The sequence below is a fragment of the Anopheles darlingi genome, chromosome 2, assembly GCF_943734745.1.
Source record: "Anopheles darlingi chromosome 2, idAnoDarlMG_H_01, whole genome shotgun sequence".
Taxonomy (NCBI): domain Eukaryota; kingdom Metazoa; phylum Arthropoda; class Insecta; order Diptera; family Culicidae; genus Anopheles; species Anopheles darlingi.
The window spans coordinates 23,166,496-23,190,442 of NC_064874.1; the positions used below are offsets into that span (position 1 = coordinate 23,166,496).

Consider the following 23,947-nt stretch of genomic DNA (forward strand, 5'->3'; position numbering starts at 1 on the left):
AGTAGGCGACGGTGGCGATGGCGACGACGGTGACGGTGGGATGGATGTCGCATTGACACTGACAGGTCTTTCATCCTTCATCTCGCTCCACCGCATGCTCTCTCTCTCTCTCTTTCTCTCTCTCTCTTTGCTATCCAGTGGGGGGCGAAACGAAAACGGAGAAAACTGGTTTGCACAAAAACCCATCGAGGCCCAGCACCACCACCACAACCACCACCTCATGCATCTAGGTCTCGGGGTTTATGTCAAGTTTTTGAAAGTCAAATAAGCCCCAACGCACCCAGCACCTCGCACCCCGCTCCTCCCTCCCTTTGCTCTTCCTTTTATGCGTACAGTGCAGTGCAGGCCCTTACTGTCTGTCTGTGTGTGTGTGTGCCGTCGTGTATGTGTGACTGGCCATCTCTATTTGGCTTACTGATTACACACACCCCGCCTCGGTGGTGCGTATTGCTGCCACCCTCTTATGCTCTCACTCTTGCTCTCTCTCTCTCTGCTGGGGGTGACACTCCTCCCCAAAACGTAAAGCCACCCTCCCCGGCCTCAAGGGAGGCCTCAAGCGGCGGCTGTCTAGCCGCTTGGCCTGCCGCTTGGCGTTGCGTTGCGTTGCGTTGCTCTTGGCTGCATCATCTTGATGTCTTGGGGAAACTTTTTGGCCAAAGTTGTATGCTGGCTGCCTGCACTGCACAACACTGTACCGAGTCCGTCACTGTCTCCCCATTCCGGAGGGGTGTGCACCGAGGACAGCACGTTATCGATCAGACCGCGGTCGTCGGTCCCCTGCTGCGAAGTACACTATCACCCCTCGTTTATGTGCAGCTACATGTATAGCATGGTTTAAGCGCCGTATATGTTTGCGTGTACATTAGCCACTCAATCCGTTCAATCGGTTCTGGGCGATGGCAGCGCAAGTATTTCGTGGGGTTTTTTAATGCCTACTTCGATATCCGGAATGTCCGCTCTGTGTTGCTTCTAATCAGCATTGCCAGCGGGCTAAATCCCGGTTTTAAAATTCAAATTTTGTGGCCGAATTAGGTTTGAAACGTTTTGTAATGTGTAAATGTGTGCTGGGCAGCAAACCAACGCATACAAAAACGAAAAAAAAAACTTTAAAAGTCCACGGATCTGACCCTAAAGCCCTTTAACCTCTACCGATGGCCCCGGGGAAAAGGAGTGATTAGGGTGCAGTGTCCGGTGTGGTCCGGTCCGGGCTTCTCGCCACCCTTGTCCTCCCCGGGTGCCCTCGCGGTCTCCTGGACACACATGTGACGACATGCGGCCAAGCAGCAAGTCCTCGCTGACGGCCGGGATGATCCCGTTTTCCCTACGTTGTTAGCGAATCGTAAAATTAACCTCCCCCCCCCCCCCCATTAACTACCCTTTTCCCTGCACTCTTCTTTGCTGCTCTATTTGGTATTTTCGATTTTACATCAAACGCGTGCCAGCGAAGAGAAGGAGGCGAGCAAAAGAACCGGAAATGCGTCACAAGTTCTGACGACAAGAAGAAGAAGAAGAAGGAGAAGAAAAGGAAGATGGAAAAAATGTTTTATTATGAAAATCCTTAGGAAAATTCAAATTTTTTTAACCCTCTTCGTTGCACACCAACCCGCTAGAGGGTGTTAGAGGAGGTGGAGGCGAAGGAGGATGTTACTGTTAAAGAAGGTCTCTTGAAGGTTTACGGCGTGTCGTCGTCATGTGTAGTCCGGCGGCTTAAGGACTCCCTCCTTCACCACCACCACCACCACCATGTGTGACAACTTCCACTCCTCCTCCCCCAGCCCGGGTTTCGTTGTATTTTTCGCAACGAAAAGACGGGACGAGCGAAAAGGGGCGGCCAAGATAAGCTCGGGATGATAAAGATTGTTTTTTTCCCTCCACCCCTGGTCCCTGACTCCCATTATCAATCCAACCGGTCACAGCACCAAAGGCCCCGCAGATTCATGATTCTCTTAAAGCCTTCCGCCTTACGGGGAGTAACAGCAGGGGCGGTTGCGTTGGGTGGATGTGAAAAACATTAAAGCCAGAACGACGGGACGTGAGTCGTTCTTATCGGCAAAGGATGAGGACGATCCAGGATCCCTCGTCGTCGTTTGGTTCCGATAACGGCAGCAAAGGGTTATAACTGAATTCGTCCCCTTAATCCGTTCTCTTCCCTTCCGGCGACGTTCTACAAAACATGCCCCGGGACGGGGGACACATTCACTTCTGGGAGTTCCAGGGCGCTCGTTCGTGGCTCGAGTCACCTCAGTCCTCCTCGTCCGCCGGCCGCGCGTGTCTCGCTAATTAATAATTAAACGCGCATAATGCCAACGATGTCACTCCGGGGCTCCGACTGTGTGTGTGTGTGTGTTTGTTGGTGGCTTTGGCCACAGGCAGTAGAGCTCGCCAGGCGCCATCAACATCCCTGTGTGATCCCTGATGCACATCGGAAGGCCCCCCGTTTAGCTGACGACAGAAAGCATCTATAGATGTGTGATTATGTACAGCATTAGCTATAGACACCAACTATAGAGCCTTGAATCGCTGCTGCAGCTGGATGAATATGAAATCCCCAAGGCAGTTCCCTTCAGATAAACCAATGTAGCACCAGAGAGAGATGCGAGTAAAAAGAGATCCCGTGGCCAATTTCACACCTTCCTTTTGCTGCTGCTGCTGCTACTCTATTCATCCTGTCCTCGTAGCTGAAGCAACTTAAACTTATCCAATTAGGTAACTCTTGCTGCTGCTCCTGCTAGCACCGAAAGGCAATTCGCGACCGCGTAACAGCGTTGTGTGTGCGCTCGCCTTGGCATGTAACTTGGCTCGATGTGGGTTCGAATCATCAATCGCGTTGATGACGCTGACGACGACGAAGACTAGGACGGTCTCACCGGGATTTCATTTATCTTCGGGAATGGCACAAACTCCCCAAAACCCCTCTCGAGCGAGGGACTTACAAAGGGGTAAAGGGGCTCGGAAGAAGCGTAGGGGAAAAAAAAACGTCATCCCGCGGCCATTGGCGGCCATTGGCGGCCTCAACTCAAGCCCTCACGTTGAGTTATTGCAAGTCATCGAAAGTAAATAAGCCAAAAACTCTCCGCAGAACTCGGCTCTGTCGAGTTGTTGTTGAGCAGGAGGAGATGAAGTTGAACGAGGTAAATGAGAGGTTGCAGAAGAGCAGCAGAAGAGCAAAGCAAAAAAAGGGGGTCGAAAACGACTTGGACGACGACGACGACGCAGCAACTTTACTCCCGCGAGTCCGCATTGTATAGATGTGAGTTTTTCTAACAATTTTTCATCCCCGATTTCCCCCGGCGAGACGGGTAGGCGAGGGCCTCTTGAGCAGCAACCAAGCACAGTGCAGTGCAGTGCTGCTGCTGCTGCTGCTGCTGAATGGGTTTCCTCTTCAATTTCCGAAGAGAAAAAGAAGGTGCATCTCACCCCGAATGAGGGATGAGGAGGAGGGCAGTGGGATGTGAGCATAAGCAAAACATAAGAAGAGATTTTAATCACACTTTTTTGTTGCTGTTGCTGTTGTTGTTGGTGCTTTTCTTCTCGTTTTGCCTTCTCGAGCGAGAGGTGAGGCCTCTTTTCTACGCCTGCTTCGACCGCTTCCTTCGTAGCGTCGCTCGGGCAGGGCCATGCCATCGGCGCATGGCCTGCTGCTGCTGCTGTTGCTGCTCCTTCCATTGCCGATTTCCCCTTGCGCTCAAGGGGAGGGGGTTTTGCCTTCGAGAACCGGCGAACCGGTTCTCTCCAACCGGGTCCGGTCTTTGTGCGCGCGAACATTTTTCTTCACTTTTCAACGCGCGCGCGAGTGCTCTTCTTCTTCTTCATCTTCATGAACTTCTTCTTCTTCCCCTGGTGCACCTTTTCCCTCGTCCGTTCGCCCTCCAGCTCCTTCTCTGCACTTCTTGATTGCCTTTTAGACCTGGCCGCTGCGCTCGCCATACTGTTTGTTCCCAAAAACGGTCAGTACCGGCCCCGGTGTGTGTGTGTGTGTGTACGTGTGCCTGTGGTACCTGTGGCGAAGGACGGGCAAGGACAGTCCCAGGGAAGAAGCTGCGGAGGTTGCTATCTTCAAACCATATCGGCATCAATAGGCTAGTGCTCAATGGTTCCTTTGCTGTTGTTGCTGCTTTGAATATAAATTAACGCCAAGGACTCTCGGGGGTCGGTCAGTGCGTCCGAGAGAGTATATTGTTCACGGAACGGTATTCGCGCCGAGTGAGCATCGAGATTTATGCTTACGCTGGTAAACGGCCGGCCGGACATTTGATTAGCTGCGGAGTTGCGAAGCGGCTTTCTATTCCCGTGAAACGGGCCATTAGGAGAAGCTTCTCGACTGAAGAAGTGGCCGTCGGGCCAATGTAAATAGCTAGATAAGAGAGAACTACTCCTCCGGAACTCGTGATGACGACACGCGGGAACCAATTCCTGTGCCAAGAAACCTGTTCCTCTCGCCAGAAGAAGCCCAAGCTGGCATTAATTCAAGGAATTCGCCAACATCACCACCAAACACACTGGGCCACTTGGCGAGACGACTTGAAATTGGACGAAACCTGAGACGCCGTCGCCTTTTACGTCGACAAAGAGAGAGAGAGAGAAAGAGAGACCTCGAGAAGAAGGGCCAGGCAGGCAGAACAACAATTGAACAAATATCTCTTTAACGGGGAAAAAAACTCCCAAAAAAAAAAAACAAAAGAAAATGCAGCAGCGGGATCTGGCCAATTGCATTAAACATCCGAAACGCGAACCCGACGCGAACACACACAATCTGTCACCAAAGAATGGTCGGATAAGGGACCGTCTGTCTGTCTGCCGGTGTTCGTGTGTGTGTTTGTGTGTGTTTCTAATAAAAATTCATCATCCCATGCCCATGGTTCTTGGGCCTTGATTGTCTTTAAAGTTTAATTTTAAATTATCTCCTCTCTAATCCTACCCGAAGGCTCTGCTGGCAGCAGCTGGTCCTGGGTCCAGCGAACGGCGACGTAATTAAACTGATTTCCGAGGAAATTTCCTGTCATCCAAAGGCGGGGGTCTGTTTTCGAAGCGGATTTCGGGGACCAACTTTTAGCCTTATTGGATTGGAGCATCTCATGATTTGTTGGACTTCCCAGGGGCTTTTCAAACTAATGTTCCCGCCCCGCCGTACCCCGTAACCCGAACCCTGTTTCCCATGCTCTTGCTCTCCGTTTCGCTTTCGGATAGAGTGCCGGTGACGGTTATTTCTTGTTAGCCTCCTTCTAATCTGTGACAGCATTTTTACGAAAGTATTGCGAAAAGATTAAATATCAAACCCATCATTTCATACGCACACACACACACGCACAAGGGGAGCGAAAGGAGGGCACAAACAAGTGCTGCAACCTGGTGCTGGAGCTGGCAAGAGAGAGAGAGAGAGAGTGAGCGAGGTAACCGGTTACCGGCCAGTCTCACTATAAACTCGGCATCAAAACATGGATTATCTTAATTTATCGCGGATGCTTTTGTAATATTTCTTCGTGCTCGAGCACTGGCAAGAGCGGCGGCAGCAGCAGCGGCTCTTTCCCTTTTTTTTGTTGGTTGAATCAGTTTAATCGCGAACAACAGCGCGCGAATGTGCGCGAATGTGGGCGCTCAAGATAAAGGTGCAGATTAAGGCCGGATGGAGTATGGTTTGGGCGATGATGCATCGCTTCATTCGCTTCGCGTGGTAAACGAAAGCCGCAGCCGCAGATACTGCCACCTGGCCTTGTGTCGTGGTGGCCGTTGTTGCCTTGTTAGCCCCCCGAAAAATTCCTCTCTACCTTCGGAAAGGACTCCAGGGTCGCGTCCCTGGAGGTGCATTTTTCAATCGCCGTTAATCCGCATATTTAGGATAGACAGCGCATATATTAAAAAGAGGGGGGGCACACATCTAATCTTGCCTTATTACACACCCCAAGCACACACACACACAAACGCACACCGGATGGCCGGATTGTTGGCGAATACTTTACTATCCGGGGAGAATCGTTCACATCAATCAAGTGGAATATTTAAATTTTTGGAGGAGAATTCGGTGGAGAGAATTGGCGAACGGGCTGCATAGGGCAGAGTAGTATTTCATCTTGAAGTTCCCTAGAGTTTTTATTCCCAATTTTTTTTTGCTCCTTTCTTTTCGTTTCTTCCCCATGGCAGGTTCCCGCAGGTCTTGACCGAAAGGTATAGCTACTGGTTCTCGGTTGGTTCTCGAAAATTGCTCGAAATTTGCAAACCACCATCACCAGTAGGGTCTCTCCTCCTTGAGTTCCTTCGGGAGACTTCTTGATCCTCCACACTTTACGATGGCGAAGAAGAGAAGTCCCTCTCGACAACGCGGCCGAGGCACCTCAGTGTTCCTTCTTGACCTTCCTGACGAGTCGGTGTCGGTGTGCTCTTCCCACGACCGCGTCGTGAACCGTAGTTTCAGCAACTACGATTTGCCTACCGGACCGAGCCCGGGTATTTGGTCCGGTGGGGGACGTTTTAGCACGAGAGCTGCTCGAATATTCATGAGGCCGGCCATTTGGTTCGTCCGAGGCCTAGCCACCAGTTCAGACACCTCGGCCAACAGCAGCAGCAGCAGCAATAGGATAGTTTGCAATCCGGAGCAGCAGCAGCAGCAGCAGCCATGAACCCCGCCGGGACATTCGGACAGGCGGATGAGATCAGAGGCCTAGCTAGTGCGCGTTGAAATCTCAAAGCCTGGACATAAATTCTAGCTTCACACCATCTCCTCGCCAAACCTTCCACCATCTCGTTGGCCAGTGCATGACGCACCAGCAACAGCAGCAGCACGTCGAACGACCCGTCGGTCCGCCCGGAGAGATGGTCGGCGATGGTATTCGATTCGATTTGGCGATAAATTTCCCGAAATGAAGTAAACATTGCCAGCCCCACCCCACCGCACCGAGGGGGGTTTGGCGCATTGTACCGCCATGCACCGGACACCCGGGTTGGCTGGTGGTTGGCCGGAAGTGCGCGGGGTGTTGAAGCGTCCCGTTTGGTTTGGACGGTTGTTGCTGCCGTCAGAAGACCGCTGGTCAATCGATGGACGCAGTACGGGATCCATTTTGTCCATGAACCTTTCTCGGGGTGGGGATTGACCATTTTGACCTCCAATTTAAGGGGAAGGGGTGTGAGGAGCACATCATCAAAGTGACACCCGAGGTCGTCGATCTCGCCGTTACACTTTTCCACCGGGATGCCATCAATGAGAAGAAGAAGAAGAAGTAGAAGAAGAAAACTTTTCTTCTAATCAACCCCGCGGGAAACTGAAACGAGGAATAATCGATTTCCTTTCCCGACGCGCCTAATGAACATTGATTTCTGGACCTGCCTGCCACGGCCTTTTCCCTCACCCCAACCGATGTGTGTGTGCGTGTGTTGAGCTGTCAATTAGGGAATCTTTTGCGCAAATCTCACCAAGCCACCACCAGCAGCAACCCGTAACCCTTGGCAACGTGTCAAGTGTCAGGCTAGTGCCAAACCAACGGCATAACACTGTGTGATGCACACTCTCATCTATAGCAGCCATTCAAGTCTGCCAACCGGCCGCTTCAAGGGTTCACAGAGTACGTCATCGAGACCGAAAGGCATGGTGGGGGAGGGAGCAAAATTACGGAATAATACACGAAGGCTCTCATTTTGTTTTCCTAAGACAACAATATTAAATTTTAATTACTTTAATTACGCGTGCATCGTCACGTCTCTCGCGAAGAGCCCTTCCCTTTCGCATTCCTTTGTCTCTCGATGGCCCGGGGGCGAACTGAGGGCTAGGGTCGAGTTTCAAAGCATCATCCTCCTCCTCCTTCTCCTCCTCCTCTTCCTGCGTCACTTCTGCATGCGGCGGTCTGGAGTGTTTCGCGCGAAAAGCGGGGATTCGTTTCCACCAAGGACAAAATAACAAAGCACCAAGTGGGCGTATGGTGATGTTCAGAGAGACAGCAGATGACGTGGCAGGAATGTAGTCTACAGGCAGTGGTGTAGAATTGCAGCAAAACTGCATTCGCCTCGGTGTGTGTGTGTAGATAGAATAGCATCAAGATGGAAGAGTAATGCAGTTTGAGTTTCAGTTGAGAGGGTTAAACGACTTTCGTGGAATGTAAAATGTCTGCAAAAGCACATCAAGTTACCATCGATTGAAAAAAACAACTTTTTCTGCTGCTTCTCAACCTTTCATGTCGTTGTAGAGCATGGCGTCGGAGCTGGAATGTTGTACACGAGAGACTAACAGAGCACAGCCAAGGAACATCTCTCGTCTAATGATGAAAAATTGCATCGTAAACCACAATTTACGAATGCGAAATGTGCTCAACACGTAGAACCTCTTTTCTTTTGGGCGAACTTCTTGTAGCATAAATTAAACAGGACAACGACGATGCGATCATCTTACCGCAAAAGTTCGTCTCCCTCTTTGAGTCTCTTTTGGTCTTCTAATCAACACACACATACGCGCGCGCACACTAAACATTGGACAATCAAATTTCGACCACATCATTAGCATTAGCTGGTCTGATTGTGCGAAGAGCCTCTGCGCCCATTGCCAATCAGCTGCTTCTTCCTCCTTGCTCTGGCCACATCGGACCAGCATCGATTGGTCGACCCAAAAAAAAAAAACTCGACTTTCTCTCCGGCAAAAAAATGAACCCCAAGAAACGAAGCCGGAAATTGAAGCTTTACTGTTTTCACCGGTAAGCCAGCCACCACGATCGTCCTCTCGCGAACTCCGGTCCGGTCGGGCACACACCATTCACAAAAACAGGTGGTTTCTGTTCTGGCAAAACCACGCCACCGCCACCGCCACTGACGACGACGACAACGACGACGACGACGACGATGAGGGAAAAAGCATAATTCGTGGCCGTGGCATCGGTTCGTTTGTTTTGATTCCCTCCGCCGACCGCAAATCATTGTCGGAGTCGGAGACCGAGCGGCAGAGAGTGTGTGCTGTTTGTTGCACGACGGTTTCGTCTCGAACAGGTGACAACGACTCACCGTCCGACCAAACGACCGACCAACCGACCGACCGACCAGGTGAGAGGCGCGCATCATCGTACGCGCATCAGCGTGTGCGCATCATCATCATCAGCATCATCATCACCAACAACCGCATTTCTAAAGGTAGCAAAGGTGAGCATCGTCGTCGTAGTCGTCATCGTTCAATGATCTCGGATCCACCAGAGGCGCGCACGTCACCCACAACCACCCCCTTGCTGGGCGAAACCGAAGTTACAACATCACCGCCGAGCATCAGTCGGTCACGAACTTTGTTTCACCTTTTTTTTTCATTCGAAAGCAATTTTCGAATCCGTTTTTTTTGCAAAATTCATAAAACCGGCGGCCACGGCAACCTGGCCAATGAATACCAGTGGGATGATAGCGGTGCTGCTGCTGCTGATGATGATGACGACGATGTTGGTGGCATCAACGGCGGTAGGTTTGTCCTCGAACGGCGCGCTCATCAGCAGCGATGCTTGTCGTCGTGCTCGTCAATGTCGCGGCCGCGGACAAGAAGGGAGCAAACAACAACAGCAACAACAACAGCAACAACACTAACAACGGACAGAACGTGAACGGTGGTTTTCGGTTCCGTTTGAGCGATTTTTGGAGCGATTGTTGTTGAAGCACTTCACAGGCGGCGAACACTATTGCTCATATATTGTTGCTCCAGTGCTCGCTGCGTCTTCCAGCATGCGTACGGACCAGTACGGAGGAGGAAGTGAGGGAGAGGCGAATGTTTTTATGTTTTCTGTTACATTTAAAGGGGTAACAACAACAAATGCCGTAACATGCCGCTACTATCGAGCGCGATGGCGGTGGCGGCCAAGTTGAAACGGCGTCGGTGGCGGAACGCGAATCACCACCGACAACACACACACACATACACGCACACACACACACGAGCGCGGGTTGGCACATTGTGAGGCGAGATAAGAGATATACCAGCCCGATGAGAGAAGTGCGTGCCATTCGCGGTGCCTTTCGCGGTGCCTTTTGCTTTCATCATCATCATCATCATCATCATCATCATCAATGCCATCATCTGCAACACATCTTCTTGGCAGGCATCAGCTACAGAGTTGCGGTTGTCAGCAAACGATCGGTTTCGCGCTTCGATCACCACATCACACACACACCCTCATGCACTAACGTTCAATTTTCCAAAAAAAAAATCCACAAAACAAAAATCAAATTTTCCCTCATCCCGGGGGGAAATTTCCCAATTCGAAAATTGCTTCAAAATTCCCTCACAGCCTGCTGCGTGGCGTAGAGATACTCCTTCTGGTGTCGCTGCTCTAGGACGTACTGCTTCTACTACTACTACTCGAGACGTTTTCTGCACAAGAACCACCATTACCTCGCGACGTTCTCTGCCTGTTGGAGCGTTTTGCTGGGGCGCTTCCGGGAAAATTCCTCAATCTGTCTGCATCCGGTCGAACAGCCAGAGTGCGCCAGATCCGGCTTTAAAGCGGCACGCACGGGATGGCTGGCTTGGCAATCACTTTAATCCAAAAAAACCGGGAACTGACAGGAACTTCAACAACTTCGGTGTTGCCTTCTGGTGCGTTGCGCTGCGGTGAAGAATCTTCCGGTAGATTTTACTCCACTATCTAGCACACACGTACACGCACGCACTCTGAACACAGTTGTGATAACAATTTTCCTTTTTCTTTATCTTTCACACTGCACAACACTTTTTCACTTCTTCACTTCTTCTCCTTCTTTAAACAGCGCCAAGATATGCACATTCGCTTTGCACCATTCACTTTGCGTTGTAGTCGATGGCCACACACTGCTGCTGCTGCTACTACTGCTCACTAGCAACGAACACCAACGAACTGCGATTCGTATTCTTGTTTGACACTTTTCACGGTTTTTCCGACCTCGACGCGAGGAATTTTCTGTCACGGATTAGATGCTCAACACCCTAACACCACACCACAGTGAAAACCTCGAAGGTCAACCTACTATTGGCGGGGGCTAATTCTTTGAAACGTAAAATTGCGTCTCACTCACTCACTCACTGGCGGATAATGATGATGATGATGTTGCTGCTGCTGCTGCTACGACACTATCTCCACATACTCGGTGTCTAGTTGTTCAAGGTGCTGCACCAACAAGTGACAGACTGCTGCTTCTGCTGCTGTTGCTGCTGCTGCTAATACAAGTACTAGACTGGACTGTTCTGAATTTGCGAATTGCGTCCCCGAATTGGCCGTTGGCCTGCGTTTAGGGGGTGCGTCGATGCGGGATGTCGTTACTGTAAGAACCGCGCCACAAAACTGACGAGCCGTGGCCATCGACGACGACGACGACATCTCGCTCGTTCATTCGACCGTCGGCCGTTCGTGCGCCGCCGATTCATCCATTTTGTTCGTGCTGGGTGCCTGGGTTGGTCGGTCGGTCGGTCGGTCGCTCGGTCGGCGCGGTTTATGCGTAAAGAGAAACCTGTTTCCACCCCTTTTACCCTCGGTGCTACAGTGCTGTGCATGGTTTTTGACCTCGGTTGCATTTTAAATCACTCTATTAAACTTTAAACATGAAGGTTTAATAGCATCAGTGGCAGATTTTTCGTCCGGATCCTGTCATTCCAACAAAGCCTACTACTAACTAATGCAATGACGCATAAAAATAGTGAACTGACTGACAGTTTCCATAGGAATGAGTAAGAACATTTTAGTTGCAGTAGGCTATGCTCTTTTCAGACATTTTCTCTAAGTGAAAACCCTCAAAACATGACGAAAAGTATATTTAAATGGATCTTTTTGGTAAAACATGTTTAAAGAAATATGGCTGATGGGTAAAACAACTTAATTTCCACACATTTTGGGAATTTCGTAGCCAAACAAAGGATTTCAACGTAGCGGGTCAACCTCAAACGGAAAAACGATGAGTCTATCATCACGAATCGCACTGTATGCCGTGCGGTTTCGAGTTCCGAGAGGTTTCCGAGAAATTTCCCAGCGCCCAGGCACCAACCAGCACACACACACACACACACATTATCTCTGTGTTCGGAGCTGAGATCCTCGGGTGTGTTCACGCGAGCACAAAATCAGCTGGATGATGACGCGACACGAACTCTGCATCGTCGTCGTCGTCGTCGATGATGATGATGATGATACCGACGACGGCGACGGCGATGGCGATGATGATGACGATGGGATGGGTGGGAACGAATGGTTTCGAAAATGCGCCTTCGGTTCGAAGGACGAACGCGAAAATCCTCCCTCGCTCGCTCACGATGATGCGCCTTCGGACGAAGTCTCTCCGCCAGCAACAACAACAACAGCAACGACTTCACACATTTGCAACGCCGAGCGCGCACTCTGGATATGAGTTTTTCATGCGGCATTTTTCGCATTTTCCCACCCACCACCACCACTCATGCCCTTTTCCGTTTTTTTTGGGAGGGAGACGGTTTCAATGGGTGAGAGGGAAGGAGAAAAAAAAGGAAAAAGGGGAGGAATCTGGGTGGAAAATTGTTGTCCTCCCGCCGTGGAATGGGGAAGACCTCCCCCGGCCCCCGCAAATTGCCGACGGGCCTTGGGGCGAACTTTAAACCGTTTTTCGCTTCGTCTGGAGTCGGCTCGCGGACTTTAAGGAACTTGCTCGTTGGAACTCCCGCGGTCCAAGGAGGAAATAGCGTCTGTTGTTCGCTTTTCGAGAGTAGTCGTAGATCACGTCGCGATGATTCCCATCATCGTGAGCCAAAAATCAGCCATTTTTTGGTGGACTCAGTCTTCTACACTGGATGTCAAGCTTACAGACTAGCAAAATCCTTGCCGCTCCTTTAGAGCTGCCGTGGAAAAGAAGTGGCAGGGTCTCGGAAGGTCACAGCAACCAACCCCACACCAACGCATCATCGCGCATAACTTACGCGATGAAATTTATCTTGCAAACAACACTCTCGCCTCTCGCTCTCCACTATCATCGTCCCCGTCTGTCGTCTCCCCTTTTTGCGTCGATTGTTTGTTCACAAGTTCAGGCTGTTATCAACCTTCATCAACGCCATGGCCGACGGGAGTGGAAGGTAAACGACCATCCCCACATTCCGGCCTTCCGGCGTGGTGGGAGCGCATTTTTCTCGAAGCCACCACAATTTTCCGCCGGAAAAGAAAGCACCAGCAGCAGCAGCAACAGCAGCAGCTCTTCGGCCGGAGACGATAGGCGAGTTGCTCGCAAATCTGCATACATTACACGAAATGAAGCGTTACCAGGATTCAGCTACTGGTGCTGCTGCGAGCGTCACACATGTCGCAAAGTGCGTGTACGTGTGCTACTATCTACTGTACAGTCTGTGCGTGTGTGCTTGCCAAGAAGGCTCAACCCATTAACCGCCAGATTAAAGACATTAAAAATTCGAAAACACCCGGCCCCCGGAGCTGCCGCTTTTTCCCCTTTTTTAATGCCCAAAGAAAGTCGTGGAAAATTCGTTGCCAAAAGTTGATGTCACCAAATGCCCTGGGCCGCGTGTATCGGTGCGTGTTAACACGGGTCCGCATTTGATGGTCCGTACTTGCTGTTCCTCCTACGGGGGTTGCAAGGATTCATTGTTTCATAAAACTCAATCGTGTGCATCGAAGAAGGAGCCGAAAAAGGGGTTTTGACAGTGTGCTGCTCCGTTGGACGGGGCACCGGTTCCTTCGATCCAAACAAAGTCAACAAACCCCGGATACGGATACGTCACCGGCACCGTCGTCACCGCAGGATCGCAGAAGGCGCAGCGTTTCTTGAATAAACGAACGACACACCTTCTCGTAAAGGAACCTTCCGATGTCTTGCCCCGCTATAGGGTCTTCCGGCGTGATACTGTTTTCCTTCTTTTTACTGCACTTTGGAGCAGAATGAAGAGACAACACACACAGTGTCTGTCCTCGGTACGGAGCGAATCGAATGAAAAGTTGTACAACGCGTAACGGTGTGAGGTGTGCTGCTTCTTTGCAGACTTTTCTTCATCACGCCACTTCGCACACTTGTCTTATCCCCGGCTGCAGTCTGCATACAGACACACACACATCCCTTGGCCTTTGCCTTCATTCTGATTCCCGCACTCCAGGACGGGCGGCGTTATAACCGATTCAACCGATGAGTCGAGAGATGGCTATTGCGTCGCTTCACAGTCTCCATCAGTCCTTTCCTCCGTCTGTCTTCGCTAAATTCGCTTCGGTTGGAAAACAATCTCGTAAAGTGTACTGCTCGACCGGAGGAGGAGTCGCTTTCGCTTTCATATAAGCGGCGTGAAGCGGCGGAGTAGAACAGGAGGAACAACTTTGGAGATCGAAAAAAAAAACGAAGGAAGAAGCAGCACAGCTTCTTTCGAAGTGAATCGATTAGACACGAGCAGAAGATGAGGAAGAGGATTAGACACCGGGTATAAGAAGCAGAGAGCGCGCGGTGTTTAGAAGTTTCCAGCAGGGCAACAGCGAATGGAAACAGCGCTTCATGTCCGTCGTGAGTCGTTAATACCATCGGAGAGAGAGAGAGAGAGAGCACTCGCCGGTCTGCGGTCGTAAGCATTGCCTTCAAATTTACATTCGACGAACCTCTTCAACGGAACACACCATAAGGTACCCCAACTTCTGAATACTTCTTAAAAGAAATAAACTCCGGCTGCTGTTGCTGCTGCTGCTGCTCTAGCGCTTCCAAGAGGTCCGAAGAGGACCATGTGTGGGTCCATCGAGACCATCGAAAGGCGTCAACAAGTGCGCCGCGGCCGGCGACTGCACTTGTGTGAAGTCATCTCCCTTCTCTCCACTTTTTGGGAAGGCTCTCAAGTGGTCCGCTCGACGCGAAAGACGCGGCGCTAATGAGGAAACGCTTATCCTACATTCCGCGGTCGGCCATCGAGGCGGCGGGAATTTTAATGAAATTCTATTCTTCTTCTACCATTCACCTTTCTTCACCTTCATCCCCGGGGGTATGATTTTTAAGACGCTTCGCTTGTGGCCCTTAGACGGGGTTCCCCCGTTGGATTAGGAGACTCTTTCTTTTTCGAATCGGAGAAAGTGTTCGGATCGATCCAAGATTCTGGCCCCCGAGGAGCCAGTCGGACGGCGGTCCTTTCAATGATTGCGTGAATGAGTGAAATCAATCATTGTGCTGATCATTGTAGCCAGTATTGTTGGACAGCCACCAAAAATAAAGAAAAAAAAAACGTAAATTTCCTCCTTTCTCTCTCTCTCTCTCTCTCTCTCTGGTATCGAAATTGTTGGATTGTTTTTGTTTTGCCACCGCTACAGCCTGCATATGTATATATGCACGACATGAATCTCATTACCATCGTCGTCTTAGCATCGTCTATCAATGGCCGCCCCAAACGAAAACTCCGCCAGCGAGCGCCTAACGAGCAGTTCGCCTGTCTGTCCGGGTCTTGAGGGGGGTGGGGGGTGGGGTGAGGGGGGGGACCAAATCCATCGGGCGAACGAGCATAAGAAATCATCATTAATAGGTACTGTACGCGGGGAAGACTCGACACGACGACGGGCAAACACAATGGACACCACGGACCACGTTGCCTGATGGATGGTTGTCTGGAAGGCCGCCCCGTGGCCATTTGCTTTCTTCCAGCTCCTCTCTCTCTCTCTCCACGTCCACGTCTACAATTTCCTGGAACTTCCTTGGCCCGGCTTGGTCTCTTTCTTATCTCTTTCTTCGCGGTAAAATGAGCAATGAAGAGGACGTGGGGAAGCAGCGACCATCATAAATGCATCTCCATAGAGCGCGATCCAACACGCGAACTAGGCAGGGAGGATAGAGCGTTTTTCTCGCTTCAATTCAAAGACTCAAAGGTCTCTGGCGGCTGCTGCTGGTGCTGCTGATGCTCCATAATTGCCACAGGGGCGTCAGCTTCGATGGTGGCGTCTGAATTGTGAAAAGCCCCAGCGAGCGCACCCCCGGCAATTAGTTTTCCTTTTTTGGAAGAAAAGAAGGGCAAAAAGAAGACGAAAAAAAAAACCTTTCCTTCCGTCCAAATTACGCCAAGCCGTGAGCATAATGCTCCCAATCGAATCGTGGTATTCCGACAATTGTTCGAATGCTCTCATTATCACTAAGAGGATTCCTCAAATGTTCTTGAGTTGTTTTTGGGGAATATTCCTTCCAAAGCTGGGACCTATATTAACTCGTAGCACTACTGCTGCCGAAGAGTAGGCTTTGGAACATTCCTTGGACGTGCGCCGAAGGTTGTCTAGCTTATCAACCTTTAAGGTCACTCGATATCTGAAATTTGGAAGAGAAATTCGGTTGTAAAACACAATACGACCTTTTGTGAAGTCCTGTGTTTTCACCTTTTTTTTAACACGCTGCCTCGATATACGTATGTGTGTGTGTGTGATAATCCGGCACTGAACGACACTATCTCACGGCAAAGGGCGACAGCAACAACCGAGGCCACGAGTTGCCGACGAGCGTATCACAACACACAAGTAGTTGAGGATGTGTCAAGAGCATCGATCATCATCTCAACACCGAGCGGGATTGCGTGGAGCTGAAATCCAGATCCCCCCCCTTTCCCTTCCTTCCTCTCGAGCCGTCTCGAGCATCGCTGTCGCTGCATGTGATTTCTGTTTACCGGACCCAGAGTCGGGTCCGATTTGGGAGTTTTATTGTCTTCTTATGCTTCTGACTGCGCGTCGGCACACACACACACACACATGCGCGCGTACAGTGAATGGATCCCACTTGGGACCACTTGAAGCTCCACTCAAAAATCCATCAATCAAAGACCGTGGCCGGCCATTGGGCTATGGTTGCGGTTGGCGTCCGACGACCGCCTTTGATGCCATCTGGGTCGTCGATGGAGGGAGCGAGCGGCCCGTCCTGCCCTCGAGGGCCAAGGCCATCCGCTTGGTACCTGTACCTGTGTGTGGTGTCGAGTTCATAAAATCTAATCGAAAGTAACAAGTGCGTGACTCGTTAAATATTTACCAAGTCCTTCGCCGAGTCGACCAGATTCGCGACGACGCCACGGACGGCGGGAATATAAGTTTTCCAGATCCCGGATCTCTCTCTGCTTCTTTCTTTCTCTCTCGTTCGCACACCGGATGACGTCGGAGAGTGTGACGGATTCACCAGCACCACCAACGGGAGTTCGGGAGTTGTTTCATTCAATTTCAGTTCCGGCAAACGGACAGAAGAGTAGCGAATGTCGGTCCACTCCGGCAGTTCTTGGCCTCTTGATGGAGAAAAGTAATCGCCCATCGTTATCCTTCTGTCGTGCGTCCTTGCGGATTCATCTTCTGGAGGATTCGTTTTTCCTTTCGTTCGGTATAATCTTTCTTGCTTCCATTTTGGTGTCTGTGTCCGTGTGTCTGTGTGTGCGATACTGACACCTCACCAGTCTTGAATCAGGACTAAGACCAGCAGCAGCAGCAGCAGTCTGGTGGTGTTTGTTTAGTGCGGAACAAATTTGTCTTCCAAGCAGAACCAGCAACATTCGTAGATAGAGAAAGAAAGGGGAAGAGAAAGTTGGTGTCCCCCCCTCCGGCACGTTGTGACCCCCGAACCGGGCGTGTCCCCGTGATGGATGTGAAGCCGTTTGCTGCTACGAAGAGGGAAATGTCACTCTTAATCGAACTGAAATCTATTCGCCCATTCGCCGGATCCCTGGTTCCCTTCTGCGCCCTAAGCAGGCAATAAGAAACAGTCCACTACCAGGAATGGGGAAAAACTGGGAAAACGATGTTTGACAGCGGAAAATAAAAGTATAGTTTTTGTCCGACACTCCGCGGGGGGGAATCACTTCGTCTCCGTCCTTCCTCCGGACAGGTCTTGTTTGCGTTGTTGCTGTTGCTGCTGTTGCTGGAAGTCCTTCACCTCTGGCTGGTTGGTTGGTTGGAACGTTCCATGGCCTACCCTGACTGGGGATCAAACATTTCATCATCGACTCGTTAAGCACTTGTTGGAATCCCGGAATGTCCTGGGTACCCTTTCCTTTGCCGATCGCTCTTCCTGGTGGAAATGAAAATCGAAACGTCGTCGTTGGTGGAAATGAAAATCGAAACAAACGGAAAAGCGGACCTTTTCCGCGACGCCTTGCAAGAAAGTCGATGGAATGTTCCAAGATCCAGGCATCCCGGGCCAAGTATTTTTCATTTCTCTTCCTCTCTTTCCGTCTCTCTCTTTCACACACACTGGAACAAGGAATCCTGACAGCCCGGATGTCGGTGGATAAGTTGGCGTGGTGGGAATGGGCCGCGGGGCGATAATTGAAATTGCACGGAAGTCAAACGTTTGCTCTAGACGATCGAATGCTTGCCATTCTTCGCGTAGGGCTAGCTGGTCTTGTTAAATCCTTTTTCTTCGCCTTTTTTCAACTCCCCTTTCCGGTTGAAGCAGGAGGTTCGTTGGTTTTTCCTTCGTTTTTTGAAGAAATGAAGGATAAAAAAAAAGGCGAAATGGAAATGGCACTTTAAACAGGAAAAACACAAAACTCGGTTTCAAGGGAGGGAAAAGGATGGTGTGCAACCGCTGGATAGATATTTACATTCTACCCGAAAGGTGTGTCCCCTGGAACGGAGCTGGTCGACAGCTTGGAGTCTTCATTAGATTCCGGCTCCCGATTGGACAGCAAATGACATTGGACGTGTTAATTTGGTTTCTTAATTTGCTTTCTGATTTATTTGGATATAGGGTGGAGATAAGAGCACCCCCCTTCCACTCGGCTCCTTGCAGTGATCGATGGATGCAGTACGCGTTTTGTTGACTGCCGATGTCATGCTTCAATGTTGAAGACGATGTTACCGAACCAATAGACAATTCACTCCCCCATTCCTGGCGCTGTCTGCGACGCGTCTAATTACTCGTTTCATTTGTAATGAATATTCATATATCTCCGATGAAAGAACAAAAAAAACGCAAAATATTGAGAACCGTCCGCTCGGGCTGTTGCAAATGACGCGTGGCATTCGCGATTTCCTTGTGTGTTTTTTTTTGGGTGTTTGGTGGAGTCCTTTCTGTGACAAACTTTCGTTCGTTGGTTCCTTGTCCGCTTTGGCCTGGGATCGCCAGAAAACTCTCGCTTCCTTTCGCTTTCGCCTTAATTAGCCTTTTTAATGAGTTTGTTTAACATTTTAGTAATGTAAAAAATGGAAATAGTCCGCTGTCCGCTGGGGCCTCCATTTTCTCACCGCGGATGAGTCTGTTTTGACATAAACATTTTGTGGGGGGGGATGGAAGTGCTTACCGTTCTTGGCTTGCGACATGCACCATTTTCCTCTTGATATTACTTTGTTTTATGAGCCAAAGTCGTAAAGCAACTGTGGTTTACATTTTATAGATGTTGGTGTGCTGGGGGTGTTGCTTTATGCAACTTTAAGGAGTCGGAAATATTTTCCTTGCATGGATTTTCATATTTCTTGGCAGGACATCAGGTAGAATGAGAAAAAGTTCATTTCAAGATTCCTAAATCCAGTAGCCATATCGTGCATCTTAGGAACAGTCCAAGTATGCTGAGACTTTGCTTGGAATAATTGATTTAAGAAAAATGCGAGCCTTCATTCCTTTTAAGGAAAATAGAGCTGTAGAGATCTTACAGATTGTGATTAAAACTCGATGATTCAATATCCAGAAACTACAAAAAAAAATATTCTGTTTCAGCCTAAACCTAATTGATTTTTTATGTAGCTTCATACGTTACTCGTTTCATCGAATTTCCAACGATCATTTTCCTCTCATTATACGATCCAATAGACCTTACGAATGTGGCCAGAACCCACCTTCTGGAACCTCGCCATCCGGCAGAATGGGTGTATGTGTTTTTGGGTCTACATACATCCAACTAGAGAACATGCCTCCAGCAAGTCACGTTCTAGTGTTCAGGAACTTCAAACAGCATGCCCGGTGTAGTGGTGTTGGTGGTGAATCCTCACCAACTCTCCGATGTTGCCGCAGTACCCAGACCCCAGATCGGGGTGCATCGGGTTTTAATTAAATTATTCAAACAACAAGTCGTTTACGAACCCACAAACTAGTTCCTCGACCCCTCCCTGGATCCCTGGGTTTTCTCTCTCTCTCTCTCCCTACATCTCTCTAGTGCCACTCCAGTGCCATAGTCGTCGTCGTCGTCGTCCTCATCGGCAGCAGCAGCAGCAGCAGTGGCGGCGGCAAACTTTTCGAGTGCACTCTCTCGCTGGCACGCAGCACATGAGCGAACGATTTACAATTTGTTTTCTCGTTTTTTCCCTTTAATTTGCTAAAGTGAAACTCGGGAAAATTCACTGAACTCCTCTCCTCTCGTGCCGCTCCCGGAAAACCAGCGAAGCATAAAACACACCGGTCCCACCTCATCCCCTTTTACGGGATCACACGCATACACACACAAGGGAGCACGAGTGAACAGCGTGAGAAAAAGGTGGTTTTCGGGAGTAAAATTCAAGGTAAACTCATTACCTTTCACCGCGGTACCAGCGAGAAAATTCTTTCTTTCCCTTTTCCGTGGACTGTTAACCCAGGATCCCAGAACACAGCACTCAGGACTCAGGACTGAGGATCGACTCCCGGAGCCCGGAACCGATGCTGCCGGAGGGTCTTCGAATCTGAAGAATCTGTCGTATGCGTTCGAACCGTTTACCTTTGCCCATTAGGTATGCTAATTAATCTCGCGCAGGTTCTTAACGTAGGCAGGGTGAGTGGGATGGAAGGGGACAGAAGGCACGCGTGTGAGTCGATGCCAAATGTTACGCTGATGGCGATGTGGTGGTGGAAATAGGGATCGCTTGTTGGGGGAGGAGGGGATTACAACATTAATGAGTTTTCCCTTTTTTTATTTCTTTCTCTGCGATCCATTCACTCCCTTTTTCTTCTTCTTCTACTTCGGCTTTCGAGTTGAGCGTTCGAGAGTGTTGTTTTGCATCGGGAATGCCAATATTTTCCGTTTTCATCTATTCAGCGCCGCGTGTTCGCTGAGGGGTTTTTAATCTGCCTTTTCTCCCAATTGCTATAACTGCTTATCTGTGATTGTGTGTGAGAGTGTGTGTGCACGAGGTTTATGTTGAGATTTGTTTTTTAATGATTGTCCCCTCAATCGTCGTACTTCCAGTGGATACTATTTGATGTCCTGTAGTGTGTGTGTGTGTCCTGCTTTCTCCTTCTGTAATTGCAACATAATAGTTGTTCACACTCCATTCAGTCAATTCCTGCCAAGCATTAAACTCCGTGTCACAGTATCCGAACCACGACGGAGGGTGGTGGAGCCGCCCGTTATGTTTCGTAAACATCTCCACCATTTGCCATTTAAAATCACTCTCCTCGTCGGCCTCGAATCAAGGTTCTCTCTCTCTCTCTCTCTCTTCGAACATCAAACGCAATCAGCAAGCAATCAATGGCGGCAAAGGGTCAGCGCCTACTTGTTCACCTCAACATATACACCACACCACATTTCGAATCCCTACCCCGGGTTGGGGTGAGAACGTGTGCGCTCTCGATACAGAGATTGAAAATGGCCATTTCCTTTCGGGGTCATTCCCGGGGTGCCGTTCCGTTCTTTTTATGCTGCTGTTCCTGCGTGCTGCCTGTTGCCTGTAGATTCCTGTTATTGCAAAAAAGGGGAAGGTAATTAAAAGGGGTTCTCGGCTGCTAATTACAGGTACACGACAGTGAGCCTCCCATCCCATTCCATTGACATATGGATCGCTCCTCATCAACGGAGAGATGCACTTTTCGTTTCGGTTGTGCGGAATCTCGGAACGCGAGTGCGAGTCCTTCTAGTCGCAGCAGAAATGCCGTCGATGCAACTCCTAATGAGATAAATAGAGAGAGAGAGAGAGCCAGAGAGACACTAGCACACGTTGCACCTAGACCGCGGGAAACCGAAATGAAGTAGTGTTTATGGTGCATCCATTTCCGAGAGGCCATCTCGCGCGTACTACTTCTCGCTTGGGCGGCGGCGAGGAGGTGGTTTGATGTTTATGAAATCGTTGATTAACGTGGTGCGATCGGGCGAGGGACGAGGTGATGCAGGTGGTGGTTTGATGCGGCTCGTGAAATAAATACTGGTGCTTTTTAATGTTGAAGTTTAATTAGAAAATCCAATGAATTATGCGTCGATGGCGGCAGAGGCGACAGAGGCCGCAAGCCGCGTGAGGGAGCACGAGGGAGGTGTCCATTTCAGCCGGTAATATATGAGCCCTGTGTTGGGTCCTGGGTGGTAATGGTACGATTTATATCTAAATGCCAATGGCTAGACAACGACCATTAGGGGTCGGCCTGTCTGTGCAGAGTAGTTGCGGTTAATAGTTTGTTTAAAGTTAGTTTTAATTCGTTCGAGGTTGAGTTTTGATTTCAATCTCAAGCGAACAGAGAGATCCGGCTTCTCCGGGGATCGGTTTCATGATGATGGCGATGATGATGATGATGACGAGGAGGCCATAATGATGCTGAACTTTAGCGACTGGCTAGTAGAAACGATCGTTTTCGAGTTATAAAACATAAAATTTGTCACGATTCCATAGGAATGCGACGATTGGTCGTCTAATTGTGATACTGCTAGAGCATAACTTATACTTAACTTGTGTATAAATAGTAGACATTTCAGAGCCAACAAATACTCATTTTAAATAGCAGACATTTGTATAAATAGCAGACATTTGAGAAAAGATAAAGTATTCTCTCCGTCGGCCACTTCAAAATGGCAAAATTCATTCATTCTCGAGCAACAGCAGCATCAGCAGCGGCAGCTCGTGGTCGCTGCTGCACCATTCAAGATGACGATTTATCTCAATTTCAAGCCACCACTCTGCAAGACGGCATCGGTGCCGCAGTCGCAAACATGAAATCTTGACGGAGTTCTTGCCATCGTACGGCCCCCCAGGAATGGCGCACCGAAACCGAAACGCCAAGTTACGCCATCGTCTTTCGCGCGCGAAAACAAAAACCACGAACCTTGCACATCGCCCCAGGCACCATTTGCTGGTGGATTCGAGAAGAGTGATGTTGGCGGAATGGCACGACACAGAGAGAGAGGGACGCCAAGATGACGATGATGCGAGGCGCGAAAAATGTCGAAAAATGGAATGAAAATTTGATGCGGCCATTGAAGAAGTTGCGAGGTTTCGCGAGAAGCCCGCTATGGCCCCGTAGCCTGGGACCCGTTGCATAAGACGATGCTCGAGCTCGAGTGATGCTTCTTCTTCAACCGTTTTTCTTCCTTACGCCCAACACACGCCCATTCACTTAAGGAAGGAGGGAAGGCGGCCAAGGAATGTTGAGTTGAGTTGATTTCGAACATATTTGATTTGATAGGATCTAATCGTTTCTCCTGCAGACGATCCTAGAGCTGACATCCGAGCTGATGGGTTAAAGCACCTCCTGTCAACCCGTTACAGGGGAGGTAAGTTCCGGCGAGCGCCACGGACCATAAACCGTAAAACTTTAAACCGGCTTTCGCTCTTACTCTCTCTCTCTCTCTCTGTAAATCACGGGCATTACAAGCAAGACTACCGCTTCCCGCCATCCTTGCTACTGCGAAGGGAAATTACTTTCTGCTGCTTCTGCTGCTGCTGCTGCTGCCAAGAAAGTTGCTCACTTTATTATCTTGTCCAGAAATTAATTTCTTCCGTCCATCGCTGGAAGGAAGGAAATGGTTATCTGTTCCCTCCTGAACTTCTTACGTTAAAACCATCTCTTGACCATCTCTAGCTGCTCAATGGAGGTGCTGGTGTTTCGGCGGGAGTTCATTTGTTGCGAAACGAATAGACATGTTTTTTTCATGGATTATGCTTTGAACATTCCCCGTAGCAAGTGTAATAAGCGGAATCGCAATCCTCGGTTTTGGTTTAGGGGAAAAGGAACACTAACTAACAATTAGCAAGCAAAGTTTGTCAAACAAACATTTTCCACACCAAAAAAAATAATAATAATATGCTTCGATCGAAGCAGCCCGAGCAATGGCTTCCAAACTCTCGCCTCCAGTCGCATTGGCACGAAATCGCCTTTTACACCAACTTTCGTCTGTCTCGTTTTTTGT

General features: G+C 49.6%; 2 protein-coding genes across 8 annotated transcripts in view; one reads left to right on the forward strand and one right to left on the reverse strand.

Moving 5' to 3' along the window:
- Nucleotides 1-11,250, reverse strand: part of LOC125950165 (protein winged eye) — a 111,428-nt gene extending 100,178 nt beyond the window's left edge. For all 7 annotated transcript variants that reach the window (XM_049677863.1, XM_049677869.1, XM_049677866.1 and 4 more), the window contains exon 1: nt 10,340-11,250. The gene's annotated coding sequence lies outside the window, so the exon portion shown is untranslated. The remainder of the gene's footprint in view (nt 1-10,339) is intronic.
- Nucleotides 1-23,947, forward strand: part of LOC125950219 (uncharacterized) — a 486,985-nt gene that overhangs the window by 224,542 nt on the left and 238,496 nt on the right. The window lies entirely within an intron of this gene.